At 42.6% G+C, this 16342-nt stretch overlaps 1 protein-coding gene across 6 annotated transcripts in view; it reads right to left on the reverse strand.

Moving 5' to 3' along the window:
- Positions 1–16342, reverse strand: part of LOC100651185 (alpha-mannosidase 2) — a 167767-nt gene that overhangs the window by 81778 nt on the left and 69647 nt on the right. Inside the window, exon 1 of one of the 6 annotated variants that reach the window (XM_048413453.1) lies at positions 5694–7603. The exons of 4 other annotated variants lie outside the window; for them this stretch is intronic. The gene's annotated coding sequence lies outside the window, so the exon portion shown is untranslated. Of the gene's footprint in view, positions 1–2760; positions 3075–5693; positions 7604–16342 lie in introns of those variants that run through there. One more of the 6 variants, XM_012319570.3, reaches the window with a different exon arrangement.

Below are 16342 nucleotides of genomic sequence, written 5' to 3' on the forward strand. Positions count from 1 at the left end.
TAGAAACGAGAGTTTCCTCAACGGAGATACCCAACGATCGGTGGACCGCAACCGGCCATCGAAATCTGCGATAACTTGCTGATATACCGTTGGGACAGCTCTTTCTGTCCGCGCCTTACGTTTTCCACATCTTCAACGTTCTAACGCCAACGCGAAATTTTACTGTTCTACGATTACAAACAATTTTTTAACAGACTTCTACAATTACCCGTATAATTGTAAATTCCGCTGTAGCTTTTATCGATTTTACAAAATATATATCATTTGCTAATTTCTGAAATTATTACCCAATTATGAATATTCGCAATTATTGGGCTGGCAACTAAATCATTACGGGTTTTGTAATTGCCACCTAATGATAAAATCCGCAATCACTTAGTTGCCAACCTAATATAAAACAACTGTGCATTTATTGTTTCATTATGAAATGAAAGAAACTTTTAGAACAACTTAATATATACACATGACTGTAACATATTCTAATTTTATAAGAAAATAACAGATGCAACAATGTTTCTTCTATTGGAACAGAATGTACATAATCCAATGAAATAATATCAAACAAAAGATACTGTGCTTCTATTGTTTCCTTATAAAATGAAAGAAACTTTTAGGACAGCTTAACATATACACATAACTGTAACATATCCTAATTTTATAAGAAAATAATAGATGCACAATAATGTTTCTTCTATTGGAATAGAATGTATATAATCCAATGAAATAATATTAGATTGGCAACTAAGTGATTGCGGATTTTGTAATTGCCACCTAATGATAAAATCCGCAATCACTTAGTTGCCAACCCAATATAAAACAAAACAACTGTGCATTTATTGTTTCATTATGAAATGAAAGAAACTTTTAGAACAACTTAATATATACACATAACTGTAACATATTCTAATTTTATAAGAAAATAACAGATGCAACAATGTTTCTTCTATTGGAACAGAATGTACATAATCCAATGAAATAATATCAAACAAAAGATACTGTTCTTCTATTGTTTCCTTATAAAATGAAAGAAACTTTTAGGACAGCTTAACATATACACAAAACTGTAACATATCCTAATTTTATAAGAAAATAATAGATGCACAATAATGTTTCTTCTATTGGAATAGAATGTACATAATCCAATGAAATAATATTGGCTTGGCAACTAAGTGATTGCGGATTTTGTAATTGCCACCTAATGATAAAATCCGCAATCACTTAGTTGACAACCCAATATAAAACAAAAGATACTGTGCTTCTATTGTTCCCTTATAAAACAAAAGAAACTTTTAAGACAACCTGATATATACACATAACTGTAACATATTCTAATTTTATAAGAAAATAACAGATGCAACAATGTTTCTTCTATTGGAACAGAATGTACATAATCCAATGAAATAATATCAAACAAAAGATACTGTTCTTCTATTGTTTCCTTATAAAATGAAAGAAACTTTTAGGACAGCTTAACATATACACAAAACTGTAACATATCCTAATTTTATAAGAAAATAATAGATGCACAATAATGTTTCTTCTATTGGAATAGAATGTACATAATCCAATGAAATAATATTGGCTTGGCAACTAAGTGATTGCGGATTTTGTAATTGCCACCTAATGATAAAATCCGCAATCACTTAGTTGACAACCCAATATAAAACAAAAGATACTGTGCTTCTATTGTTCCCTTATAAAACAAAAGAAACTTTTAAGACAACCTGATATATACACATAACTGTAACATATTCTAATTTTATAAGAAAATAACAGATGCAACAATGTTTCTTCTATTGGAACAGAATGTACATAATCCAATGAAATAATATCAAACAAAAGATACTGTTCTTCTATTGTTTCCTTATAAAATGAAAGAAACTTTTAGGATAGCTTAACATATATACATAACTGTAGCATATCCTAATTTTATAAGAAAATAATAGATGCACAACAATGTTTCTTCTATTGAAACAGAATGTACATAATCCAATGAAATGATATTGGCTTGGCAACTAAGTGATTGCGGATTTTGTCATTAGGTGACAATTACAAAGTCCGCAAACACTTAGTTGCCAAGCCGATATTACTCTTATTATTATTAGATGCAGTCTGAACAATTAAAATTGTTACAAGTTAGGAGGAATGATAAATTGTGTCGCCTGTAAGGAAACGTTTTATATTACGTGAAAGTGTATAAATATGAAATTGTAAAACTACGAGAAAAAGGAGCAAGTGGCAGCTCGTTATTTGTCAGTTACTCGATATGTGGTTAGGCGAGAGTATTTTACTTTCGTTTACGATACCATTTTCTTACGCTGCTTGGTATCTCTCAAACCAGCGCAATTTCGCGTCAGCGGCTACGGATACATTACCACGTTGCCGCAGAAACCGCCAAGAATCTATCATCCGTTGCACGAAGAATATCCAGCACCTCGAACCAACGAAACCGCCGACAATCCTCGCTAAACTTACAAACAATATTCTATTAGTCGTTTGAAAAACACGCTTATTTCACGCTTCAAACCTTAAACCTTCTCCAACTTGCTCGTTCAAACTTCACGCGACCGCCACGCCAACTAAATCGAACCAATTCAAAGGACAAAATGACAATTTCCACGCGACGAATAGTTGCGCTATCTCATCATCCCATCAAATCTCCTCAAACCTCGACGATGCAAACGTATAGACGTAAACGAACGAGTAGAAGAGCCGGAAGAACGCGACGCTACAGTTATGCAATTACAGAGACGTGCTTACCGCTTGGAAAATTACTCGTCTAGCTAAGAGGCCATCAAACGTAGTGCAACTTGGTTGTCCAAACTGCACAGAAGCGTTTCAACGCTGCGAGCACGAAAACTCCAAGAAACCGGGCAACTCGAACAACAACCGCGAGAACGCAACAGAAGCGAACGAGTGTTGGGAAAAACAACGACACGCGATAACGTTGTGACGTTTCTGTTCGCGCCAACTGGCCAGCCGGCCCCGAAGAACGGGTACCGGAAGCGACGCGTTTACTCGCGAGCACGCGGCAGCAGGAAGCTCGGACGCGTGCACAAGGGACGGAAGGGAACGTTCGCGAGCGAGTACCACGCCGTACTGAACGTTCGCCACGGGTGGAATAGTTTTGACACGCCGGCGGCTACGTCCGCTTCTCCGGCGACGCGACACCGTTCACCGCGCATGTGCCGATATAATCCACGCTTCTACGCGCTGCATACGCGCGACCCACACGTGCAAACGTCCGAGTGAACGTACGGAGTGGCGAAGGGGTTGGTCTCGCTTGGCCCGAGGGTGTTTTGACTCGCGAGCGCCGCTCGTCCGCTCGACCCCGCTTCCTTTTACGGATCTAAGGGGATGACGGTACACGCACAGGGTGTCTGCCGTGATCCGTGCGGTGATCGATGAACAAGTGGCGAGGAAAGGGTGCGGGATTCTTCGGCGGAAGCTTCGTTGTCTCGCAAGTTCCAGCTATCCGTGGAATGCAGCGTATACAGAGTTTGGATGTTTTTGTACGATGCGAGGGAGAAAGGCGAAGATTTGTAAGTGCAGGGGTAGTGGGTTGCCTGATGGATCGAAGCGGACTCGGCTAATGAAAGGCTGATGCTTTTTTGGTGTAGTACTAGGGGCGAAAAAAGAGTGGAAAGTCTAGGATTCTTGGAGGCGAGTGATGCTTGCAGCGTTGCCGTTTGGTATCTCTGGAATGGATCGTTCAGAGTTACGCTGCTTTCGTAAGGTACGAGCAGCAAAATAGAAGATTCGGAAAAATGAAAGTTAGAAGGAGCATACCGTGAATCGAGTTGGTCTCGTCAGTGAAAAGTTGACGTAGTCTCCTTAGTGTACAAGTGACGAGAAAAAACATCCAGGTATCCATGGAATGTACATTGACCGTTTTTGAATAAAAATAAAGATAATTAAAGTGAGTAGATTATGAATTCTATTAGACTCAAGAAAAATGATATAATTGTTTTGACGTACCATTAATGGGAAAAGAATGAAGAGTTTAGAATTTTTGGATAGCATGGTTGTCTGAAGAGATGCAATATGGTATCCATGGAATGTAAGTTGATCGTTTTTTAATAAAAATAAAGATAGTTAAGGTAATTGTATTATGAATTCTATTGGACTCATGAATAGCAGAATGATATAGTTGTTTCAACGTATGAGTATTGGAAAAAGAATGAAGAGTTTAGAATTCTTGGATAGCATAATTGTCTGAAGAGATCCAATATGGTATCCATGGAATGTAAGTTGATCGCTTTTCAATAAAAATAAAGATAATTAAAGTGAGTAGATTATGCATTCTATTAGACTCAAGGAAAATGATATAGTTGCTTTAAGGTATGAGTAGTGGAAAAAGAATGAAGAGTTTAGAATTTTTGGATGGCGTAGTTGTCTGAAGAAATCCAATATGGTATCCATGGAATGTAAGTTGATCGCTTTTCAATAAAAATAAAGATAATTAAAGTGAGTAGATTATGAATTCTATTGGACTCAAGGAAAATGATATAGTTGTTTTAACGTACAAGTAATGGGAAAAGAATGAAGAGTTTAGAATTCTTGGATAGCATAATTGTCTGAAGAGATCCAATATGGTATCCATGGAATGTAAGTTGATCGCTTCTCAATAAAAATAAGTATAATTAAACTGACTATTTTATGAATCTAACTGGACTCATCGATGAAAGGTTGACGTAGTTAAATTAACGTACAAATGACAAGAAAAGAAGAAGAAGAAGCTTGGAATTTTTGGATAGAACAGTCGTCTGAAGAGATGTGATATGGCATCCATGGAACGTACATTGATTGTCGAGGGACTTATTTTTGTATACCGTAAGGGAAGATAAAGAACAGGAGTGGCTAAAGTATGCTTGATACAAAGACTCTCTGTGGAATTGAAAGGCTGACAAAAACTGATTCGACAGTTCGAGGCTGGAGTATCAAAGTTGGAATCAATCGGAGCGGGAAGAGTGTACTCCTTTCGCTAGGGCGACGTTTCGCTACTCATCTTCTCGACTCTGGGCGGTACTCTCCGTCTCGATGAACATCGAAGTAAAATATCGACGATAAGGAATCCCAGCAACTTGCTTCAAAGGTTCTCGAACGAGAGACGGTTGTTGAAGCGAATCAACAAGTTATTCGTAACGCAGTTTTGTTCGCTTGGTACAGAACTTTAGTCGTTCTCACGACCGATCGATCGGAATTTATCATCGCACTGAGAAAGAGAGGTTTGCCCGGAACAGCAAGCTAGTGTTAACTAATACAAGTTGGCGATAGCGTTCTCGGTCTGCAAGTTCTAACGCTCGCGTTAACCTTTCAATCAACGTAATTGCCATTCGATGAAGTTTCAGCACCAGCTAACAGTATCCACGCCTTTGCTATATGAATTTCTTCGAAAATCGAAACGCTGGAAAATGGAAATGCGAATATATCTGGTGACAGACACGGCAGGCGACACTGCAACGGCGGAATGATATCGAATAGGAGAATGTTACATCGATAGAATGAAAGAGAGTACTATAATGGTAGCGTATACATATGGTAGAATATAGAGGATAGAAATGCTAGAATAATAGTACAATAGAGAACAGTAGAATAGAATGTCATAGGGTGGGGCGCAATAGACGATACGTGAATACAATTGTGCCGCTGTAATTCGACCAAGCAAAGAGAAAACGATGGAAAAGATCTACCTGGTAGTACATCCATCCACGAAGCTATCCGTGCTAGCCATCTCTTAACAGCTGGAACGCTCGTAGACCAGGTCAGACCACGCACACTTTGCAACGAAATTAAGGAATCGTTGGTCCATCTCTGAATTGCCGTAGCTTTGCCGAGAAAGAGATCATACGATAGCCTGTTCGAGACCGTTTTATACGGCCAAGCTTCTACTGTCTTCTCGCTGCTGAATCAAATTTCCTTCAGGAAGCTTTTATACTGCGAAGTGCGGCGATAGGGTGTGCATGACTTTTGTCCTAGAAATTTTTCACAAATTCCAACGACTCTTCATACGCTCTTTTTTGTCTTCTATCTCGCGACCAATTCAAAAACAGACATGTCATCTTGTGAGGAAGAATAGTTGAGATCAAACAAACGTGGACAGTTTCGGCGGCTAACGAAAATTCCTGTTCCTCGTGTTATCGTCTGTGCGACAGGAGCGCGATCCTGTGATACTCAGCAACCGATCGAATCTTCGTTTTCGATCGCGACTGGCAATTGTCCCGAAGGCCGTGCACGTTCCACGTGTCGCTTCATTTTTAACAGTCGCGTGGTTTCCTTGAAATGCGACGCCAGACGCGAGGAAAAAAAGAAGGATGAAGCGAGACAGCTTGGGCGGGAAATTGCATTACCGCGTAATTGCATGCTGGATGTTTATGCGAGGAATTACATCGGCGTGGAATCCGCTGCTTCGCGACGTTATTACTCGATTTACGTCGATATTGCTCTCAGCGAGCCGCGATGGAACTGTCGCCAGCCATTACCGAACGATACCCCCTCCCCTCCGCAAACTTGTCATTATTTCGCAGGATAATGGAACGCCAGCTGCTTGAATTAATCTGACCGCATCGCCGTTTTAGCCTCGTCGCGAGACCACGTTCCTTTCCCGCTCTTTTATCTCCCAGGCCGATTAGAGGCGCGGCCGTGGCCCCAGCATTCTCAGCTTCCTGCGACTCGGTGACCTAATGGCGAGGTCTGAGAGCTGGTGTTAAGGTCTCAGAACTGTTCGCGGGATCGTCTGTTAGTAAAAGTGGGAATCCGTAGGTGAAATTTCCTTCTTTTTCCGAAATCTTTGATATTCCTGGAAGGACACTCACGAGGCGGTCGACTCACGATGCTGGGAAATTACGTTCTACAGTTATACGAAAGCCGTTAGGTTGGAACAAATTTGATCCTTTTTATCCTTCTTTTTTTTTGGAGAAGAGGGTTCGTAAGCTACGCGTACGATCGAAACACATTCGACGGATATTCGGAACTTTGTGGTTCGGGTGCAGCTGAAGTTCGATGATCTCTCGGCCATTCGCAAGAACGCAAGGCTTTCAGACAGCGTGCAGACGCGTGGGTTATATGGCAGCGCGTCGGAACTGGAATTTCAGTTGCAACGCAAATTTCAATTTTCAGCTTCTTTTTTCAATTTTCGTTCGAACGTTTCACGTTCACTGGCCGATTAACCGATCGTCAAACGTAACAGGATTCGGCCAATTTCAGATATCCAGAAGCCTCACTCTCAGCAGTAGATGGCGGTGAGTAGAATCCTGGCTAACTTTACCAACACCTTTTCCTCGCGCAACTCTTCCGAGACCATCGAGCATCGGGCGTAAACAAAGCCACAGAAGGGCCACATCGATGTTTAATTCAATGGACTTTAGACGTACTTGACCACGTCGGTTAACTTTAATGGAATTCTCCTTGGACTTGCTGAAAACCCAGTCCTGGGCGGCCCACGGACTATCGATTGCTCGTCGTTATTCATTAAAACGCGACGAGAATAGCGACGGTTCGTGCCGCAAGGTCAACAATCAATGCAGCGATCCAGTCGTTTAAAAGCCAATCCGCAATCTTCTGCGTTAGGCTAACTTCGAGCGATTTGCGAAACTCGACGAGTCCGCACGCTCCTCGTTTTCGTGCCAATTTTCGACGTGATTTTCTGCTTGCGGCGCGGCACATTCGGCTGATTCTACGTAAAACGACGAGAGAAAAATTTGCTACAACATGTTTTCAACTGGGAAAAGGAAAATCGACTTGGACGAGTATTCTCGAAAATTTGAAATTTGGCTAATCGCCGACTGAACGGCAGTTAAATTATCGACACGGTGTTTATGCTAAGTTTGAAAACAAGCGAACAATATAGAATGCAATTTTCTCATAAGATGGTTCGTTTTCCAGCAAAGAATAATCTTGGAAATGCATCGGGCGTATGTTTGGGGCGCGTAATTAAACGCGTTAAAAATTTATTTCCTTGTAAACGCGGCCTTAAATCGGAGAAATTTCATTTCGCCTCTTTTTCGCTTATTCTCGCGCGCACAATAATCTCCTGTTGATTGTTTGCACGTAGCTGACCGGCGCTTGGCCGAGTTAGAGCACATAGCCGACGAATTTTCAAACTCGATTTTCTCAGAAACCAAGCGTCCAACGAACAAATTTTATTCTACGTTTTCCACTCATTTCTTGACGTACTTTCGACGTATGTCGCTTTGTGCCCGGTTCTACGACTACCACCCCCACCCTGTACGATCCGATATCGTCAAATACGAACAAATTAGAAGCAGAATATAAATAAACGTCACATCTTGCGCACAGTTGTAACGTAACACGGTGAAGCTTCTGACACAATGATTTTACGTGACGTTGGCAAATATCGCAGCGAGCCATCATAACCTTGGGTCAAGGTCTACCCGTCACGGTCGTACCAGAGTTAAGGCATTCTTTAACCTTTTGCATTCTGAATTTTATTTCAATTTTGTTAGCAGTAGCTCCCAACGCTTTTAAGCGTTTTGTTTGAAATTTACTTTAACTAAAAAATAAGACAATTTAAATAAATAAAGGAGGAAAGAAATTCGCTTAAATACCAGTTTTATTCGCACTATTGTTGTATTTTCTAATTTCCAAGTGTATGATATATCTCGAAACAATTTCCAGGATGCAATCCTCGTTTTCTTTCGCACGTTTCACGAAAAAAGGTGGACATGAAAGAATGTCGAGTGGAACTCGATAAAGGAGCTTCTGAGATAAAAACTGACGTCCAGCCACGCTCGACATACGAGTGCAAAGGGTTAAAGTTTCTTCTGAGTTCGCCTTGGACCGAGGTCACTGGGGCACAGTTGACTTTAACGTTAAATCGCAGCTAAGAAAAGGATATTTCAGAGGCGCGCAGGCAGCCGAATTCAATTACGTGCACGATGAAACTGTGTTTTTCATGTCTGGGGTTCCGGGCGCGGAACCACGTCACGTCCACTTCGTTTAGGCGGGAAAAAGAGGGTTGGCGAAATTCGCGTTTCAACAAAGGAGAGAAGGGCAGGAGGGTGGCGAGTGGATGCGAGGATTTTTCACGTCGGACGCCGGATATTAGCTACGTAGACGACGCCGTGAATGCAGAGGAACCCAGCGTGGATGTTGGTGCCAGCGTGGAAAAAATGTTCCATCGCAAACACCGCGGCCGACTTCAAACGGTTCGCGCTGCTCCGGAACGTTCGACTGGTCGCGCGACTGAAAAGCAAATCAGCCGCGGCCCCTTCCACGCTCGGCACATGTACCGGGTGTGCTTTGCCTCGATTCCACGAAACTGCGGCTTAACACTAGAACCACCGACAGTTAACACGAAGCTATTTTTACCAAAACCAGTGAAAATGACTGGTTTAAAAAATACGTAATAATAGAATATTTGTATATTTATCGATTTATTACTTTCTTACAGAGGCAATTCCATGTTATGTAGTACATTTTTGCTATTATTAATCCATTTGGGATCTCTGAACGAGGGTTGACACATTTATAAAATCGTAGAACCAGTCATTTTCACTGCTGTGGTGGTTCTAGCGTTAGCATCCAGCGATCCAGCGATCGATCCGGAATTTTCCTGATAACTGATATCGTCATATCGAATGATACGCGGTAGAAATTTGAAAAACGCGCGGCGAGTTGTAGAAAACGAGGAAACTGGTTAATTGAGGTTCGATAAACAGATAGCAGCACCCTTTTACACTTCGACAAGTACCAGTCATTTTAACTGCTATTGGTATAAGTAGCCTAGATACAAAATTATTTTCAGTTTGAATACATAAAAAGCAAGATAAAATTCATTATATTATTCTTTCAGTTATCGTTACGAAAGTCATTACATCATTGCAGAAAAAAATATAGCACGAAGTGGGAATTTTAAAATAAAATTGCAAAACCAGTCAATTTCACTGGTGTGGTAGTTTTACTGTTAATCGAGACGGAAGCAAACGATCGTGCAATTAAAATTTGATTTGCGCGTCCCTGTAGAAACATCGGCAATTTTCATGCTAACATTCGCCAAGTGCAACGATTCTCGTCCTCGTACGACTTCTTTCTAAAGCGAATTCTTTCAGAAACAACATTGTCCACTTCCAAAGAACAGGATCGCGCTACGTTCTTCGTAAATATTGCGTTGGCAACTAAGTGACTGTCATTACCACCCAATGACAAAATCCGCAAACACTTAGTTGCCAATCCAAAACGCGAATAGTCGAGTCCCGTTGATTGTGTGCGAGCGAAAGGTGGAAGGTGAGGCGAAAGGTAGAAAAGCTTTGCGATGGTGGCGAGCTAGGAAAATAGAAAAGGAACGAGCGCGCGATTAAAACTGCGCGCGTCGTGAATAATAAATAGACACGGTGTATGCAGCAGCGTCGACAGACGTCTCAAAGAGACCGTCAGCAGCAGACCTCCGCGCGTCGCCTAATAAATTCATTCTGAATTTCGTGCATCGGCGTATTGCCACTTACTCCGTTCGTTGCGGGGCCACGATGCTTTTAGAATCCCCCGGTTCCGCCTCCACCCCTTTCGCACAGCCTCTCGCCGTGAATCAAATTAGCCAGCCGATTCTAATTACGAGTTTACGGACTTTACCTCGCGCGGCTGAATTTCAAAGTCGCTCTTACCACTGTGCACCCTTTTCGTTGCATTTCTCGGCTGTTCCCAGCACCAACAATCCATCGTTTCGCCTGCGATTCGTTCGCTCATGAAACCAGAAACATCGTAGAAATTTGCAACTCTGCAAGTCTGCGAGCCGCCATCCTGATATTCAGACTGACGATACTTACTACACGCAAGACGAAGACGCACGAAAATTATGTAAAATATCGAAGACACCGTGTCCGTGATGTGTATTATGTCGAGAAGCCTCGTCTAAACAGCCGGCAGGCAGCCTCGGCTTTAAGAAACAATCTACGATGTCGGAAATCTTCCAGGGACTTGAATCTCGGCTTAAGCTAAGCTGGATAACGCTCGATAGAGATGGCTACGAAGATGATAGAACGAAAAGAAGTATGAAAAAGAAGGCACGAGAAGTCTGTGGAAATTCTAGCCTCAAGATAACATTCAACGTAGCCAATTTGAAGTCCGTTTAACGAAATGCGAAAGCCATAACCGAGAAATCAACAGCTTCCACTTTGCCGGAGAAATCGTGTCCCGGACCTGGCTTCGTCTTTGTGCAAACTGTCGATTAGAGCTGCCACGTGGAGCAAAAGAAATTGGATGTTGCGTCCATCAATTATCAAAGATCGGTAAAGACAACTGCGAAAATGGAAAATTCAAAAAGCGACGAGCCTAAATGGCTTGATGTCAAAACAGTCGATTATGAAAATAGTGCAACGAAATTGCAGACAATCGTATCATCGATCCACTTGGAGACTACCGCGAAAGTCGCAGCAGTCGATGTAAAATCGACTGGGCAGTTTAACTCCCAGCGCGCAACATCGCAGCCGATTCTCGGAAACTAATGGCTGGCTGAGCCATACGGCGTGCCGGTCCAAGACGCCAGCCGCTATCGTTCGAATAATCCCGATAGCGTGCGAGGGAAGGCAGCCATCAAACTTGCCCATGGAGTTTGCCGGATGCAAGACCAAGGCCCGTGAACGAGACACTTGAGAGTTCGGCAACAGACATTCCGTGAGCGTATGGTGCTTTACGAGGATCCTGGTTAGGGCACGGACAAAGGAGAACACGGTACGAGCGGCTGGCAAGAGGAGCTCGCTTGGATCTTCGCATAATTCGCTGGCGAGAAACGAACGAGGATGGCTCGGTGACGCCGGATGGACACGACCGCAGGAAACTTCGCATAAATCTGCGACTCGACCGTGTTTCTACCTAAACTCCTGCGAGTCGGACCTGTGGTTTATGTCTCTCGAGGGTTACACTGATTTTTAAAGGCTACTTTCGACCAGGGGTTGAGCTTCTCACTTGGCGAAAACTTCGGCCAAAGAGTTTTCCATTTGCAGGTATCTACAGTTATGGTGCGAGTGAGTGAAACAGCTGGGCATTAAATTTTCAACAACGTCGACGAAGATGGGATAAGTCGACCGACAAGGCAAACCTTAGGACACCTGCTTTTTCTTCACGAACTGGATCTCCGCGAACTCGCGAATTTTCGTCAGATTTTAATTCTTCCAACGCGACGATTCGCCGGAGTAAAGAGGTCGAAAGTGACCAGTTTCTTGTGACAATTTGTTACACTCAGCGATGTATCGTCGTACTGTTTAAACGTAGCCAATTTGGTGCTCGATCAATTTGTTCGAAGCTGGCCGAGCTTTGAACAAATGACCTTGAAACGACGAGAATTCTCGGATTCCATAGAATATACAACGTAATCGAGCAACGGGCCTTTAAATGTTCACTGTCTTCCGTTCTACAGCGATAATTTTACGTTCGACAACTGTGCAAAAATCGAGACTCGAGCTTTCCACCGATGCGGATATAAAAACGACTCTGTTCCTGGAAATTGAAATCTGAGACGCGTCGAACGTAAGGAGGGAGAACGCGAGTGACAGAGAAAGAGGACTGAGAGTGGAAGAGTTCGGCAAAGTTTAAAGGTTCGCGATAAGCTGGGACCTTTAACTCGAAAACCAAGACATTTTATCTTTGCTTTGCGATCAATGAAACTTTCGCCAACGTGTTTGTTACGTTCCTCTGATTAAAACAACACCAAACGCGATATAATTTCCAGCATGTTCACTTACTCGATAAACGATAATTAAATAAATAGGAAAAGTTAAATATCATCCAAATTACATCGTGTTTGGCCTCGTTCCAATCAGCGAGGCGTCGCAAAAAAGACGTTGCTAGAAGCAAGAAAATTCTAACAAACGTTAGAAATAACAAAGTTTCGCTTCTGAATTGGTAACTCGATACCACGTCTCAGCGATATCTGACATCGGATCGTGTTACGTTATTCGATCGCGGTGGGCCGTCGAGTTTCGTGTTGTATCAGGCAAACTTGCCCACGGCAACGGGAACGACGACCGTGCAATTATCCAGAGGATCTTTTCGTGCGATTATCGAATGTTTCCTGTGTCGAAATATTTCTCCTACAACGCTGTAGCACGCCGGGACCATGCCACGGATCGACGCAAGGTTCGAAAAACAGGAATCGAGTTACATAAATGTTTGTGACACCCGGTATGCAGACCAAGTGGCAGACTACCGACAGCGTATACTTCGTAAGCATGCAGGAAGTCCTTGTTGTCTTCGTTACACAGTGATTGCGGCCTGCCCCTCTTCTCCCTCCGGAGTTCTTCGCGTTTCTCTGTCTGTGGCCGAGCCATAATTTCTTTATGATCGAGGAACACTGGCCCTCCGCTTGCGTTTCACGCTTCGCACCGCAAGTATTTTCCACGTAATTAACACTTACATCCAGCCATGCTAAACACCTTGTTGTCCAAAGATCACGATCACCAGAAAGGGATAAAAAACGCCCACTTTTCTTCAACGTATATTTATATCCAAACGATAGGCAAAGATATTATTTTCACATCGACGTTTCGACGATGGAAGAATCTTGGTTGCAAAATATCGTGGTAATTTCGTGGAAAGAAGTTGGCAGGGTCGATGGGCACATGTTGCGTCCGCAGATTGAGTTTTAATCGATAAAAAAGATTCCGTCTACATAAAAATCTACCAGATTTCCATCCTTCGATCGGTCGATATTGTCGTTTCCACGTTTCCTTTGTTCGGTAAAGGCCGAGAGGGTTGAGAAGGGAAAATTAGCCGAAAAAAAGTCTCGTTGAGAGACACAGTAGCGTAGAAATATTTGTTGCATAGATGGCGCGAGAAAAGAGGACAGCACGTGCGTCTGGTGAAAGGGTAAAACAACGGTAGGATAGCAATTAACGAGAAACGAGACTTCGACGAGGCTTTCTTGCGGCGAGAATCGAATCGTTAGCGAATGAAAATTACTGGCGACAAAAGAGCGACGGAATAGCTGCAACGACAATCCGGAAACATCGATTAAAATTCTCGACGCCGCAACGCGATCGACGCTCCCATTGTACTCTCCTCTCTCTCTTTCTCTTTCATTCTCTCTTCACCCGTTTCCTCTATCCAGTTGCATTTTTCCCCCTCTTTTTCCGTGGTAATGTTAACGTCGAACCGTTCTAGTCACGGTTTTTCTCGGTGTCCATTAACGTTTCAATTACCAACGTCGCGCACACCTGTTTTTACTCTTTACAGTTCCCTCGATCGTCGACTTATTTCTTCCTCTTCGCAGTTTCCCCGCTTCGTCACGCTTCTCTTCCAGTAATTCCGTTAAATGTTATCGATTCCCGCGAGTTCCGCCACTTGTTTGTTTTCGGCTTCTCCATAGATTTGCTTCTTTCTCTCTCGCTGGCAACGATCCGTGGCCCAACACAACGTCCGCTGTCTTATCTGCCTTTCGACGTGATTTTTTGCAGCGCAACAAAAACTTCCAACACTCGCGTTAGAACAACATCGTGTGACTAACGGAACCGATTGTGGGTAATACGTGGACGAAAGTTCGTCCTCGAACAGGCCACCGAAACGATCTACCAGTTTCTGGTATTTAATCAAATTTCGAAATTGGTCGATCGCGTTGCCGTGAATGTGCCGAGACGAGCTGTAACTTCGTTTCGCAGGCACACGATCTCGATTTACGTTATCGTCAGCTGCGAAACGCGAGGCTGGAAAAAATGGAAATCGCGAGTGGAAATATGGAAACGGATGGATAAAAATGGCACCGAATCGAGTTCTATAAGACGATAAACAGGCAGAAGCTTCAACAGGCCGAGCAACGAGCAGACAGCCGACGTAGCGCGAGGCAGAAATCGGTTTACGATAAAAATTCCCTATCGAAAATACGACGGCCGGCAAAACGCATTTTTATCAAGCGAAACGCGCACGGCGAAGGGAAAAAAACGGAAAGAGAGGGGAATCGGTCGAGGGAGTAATACGGCGACGGAACGAATGTATATTTTTTGGCGAGATTACTGTCGTTTTTCAGCAGCTGTCCGGACCATTCTTGCGAGTCGACAAATGGCGTGCCTGATCACCCATTGCCGCTAAAACTGTGCGTTTCGCGTCCGTTACGAGCGAAACGCAGTCACGCGGACTAATGCGCGCGGCAAAATTATTCTCTACGAAATTAACACTTTGACTGTCACGTTGGTCATATATGACCCGCCACGGTTTCTCCCGTGAGTGGTCATTGATGACCGGAGCGCTTCAACTTCTTACAATCGTAAAAATTGAATGAAAATTCACAGTTAGGGCATTTTCAATATAACCGATAAATAGAAGATACTTTGAGATAAAAAGTGCCCCATTGAACGATTAAACATTTTTATTAGAACATCGATAAGAAAAATGAGAAGAAATGTTGCATCTAACGGTGCACTGTGTTAAAACACTTTGAACATAAACGTGGCTCATCGATACAATCTGGACGATAGGTGGTCACCTTTTTGGCTCGATTCTTAGCAATTTTTCATCCTAATTGTTTAACATTTTTTATAGCACTCTCCGCAGAATTTTCGTGCCAGGTACGCTTGCCCTTCTTTCCTCTGCATTTCGCGTCGCGATCTTCGTCGAATAAGTATATTTCACGGCTCTGGTGAATGGCATTGTGTAAGGTGCATTGCGAGTGCCGTTCTAAAATCTGATACCTTGATTTTTGTTTTTGTTGCTTGTTTATAGAGCATCATCGCGTTTGAAATTGATGTATTTAACAGTAACTCCGAAGCTAATTTTGTATACCACTTGAGGGTTCTTCTATATGTTGTAGAATATGCTATCATTTGACCTGATAAATCTACAGCACATTTTCCTCTGTTGTGATCTACCACTACCATTGGTTTATCAGAAACATAATTCTTTTTATCTCTACCATTTCAGCCGAATGTTTCGTCGAAATCATAAAAATAATCGTAATACTGTTTACTAATATCTTCCACACGTTTCAACGATATATTCTGCACGTTTTGCCTACGACGAAATAACGAATGCGAATGGTTTGTTGAAATAAACGAAGCCTTGTTCTAATATGTCGCTATCGACTGTTAGCAAGGCGCCACAGTGGTCCCCGTGACTACCAATAAGATAAACGGTCCATTGGGAAGGACGTTGTCTTACATCATCAACTTATTATTATTTTGCCATTATATGCCTTGAATAATAAAAATACTCCCGTGGTGTCCTGAGCGAATCATGTGACTTCGACGTGGCAGTCAAAGTGTTAATGGTGAGAAACCGTTCCGGCGGAAAAGCGTGCACCATCGTAAGGATGTAATATGAGGTCCGGTGAAATGGCTACGAACCTGATCCGTAATTAATGGAACGTAAGCGTGCGATTTAACGTAAGTCGAGCTAACTCAAG

The sequence above is a fragment of the Bombus terrestris genome, chromosome 16, assembly GCF_910591885.1.
Source record: "Bombus terrestris chromosome 16, iyBomTerr1.2, whole genome shotgun sequence".
In the NCBI taxonomy this organism is placed as follows: Eukaryota; Metazoa; Arthropoda; class Insecta; order Hymenoptera; family Apidae; genus Bombus; species Bombus terrestris.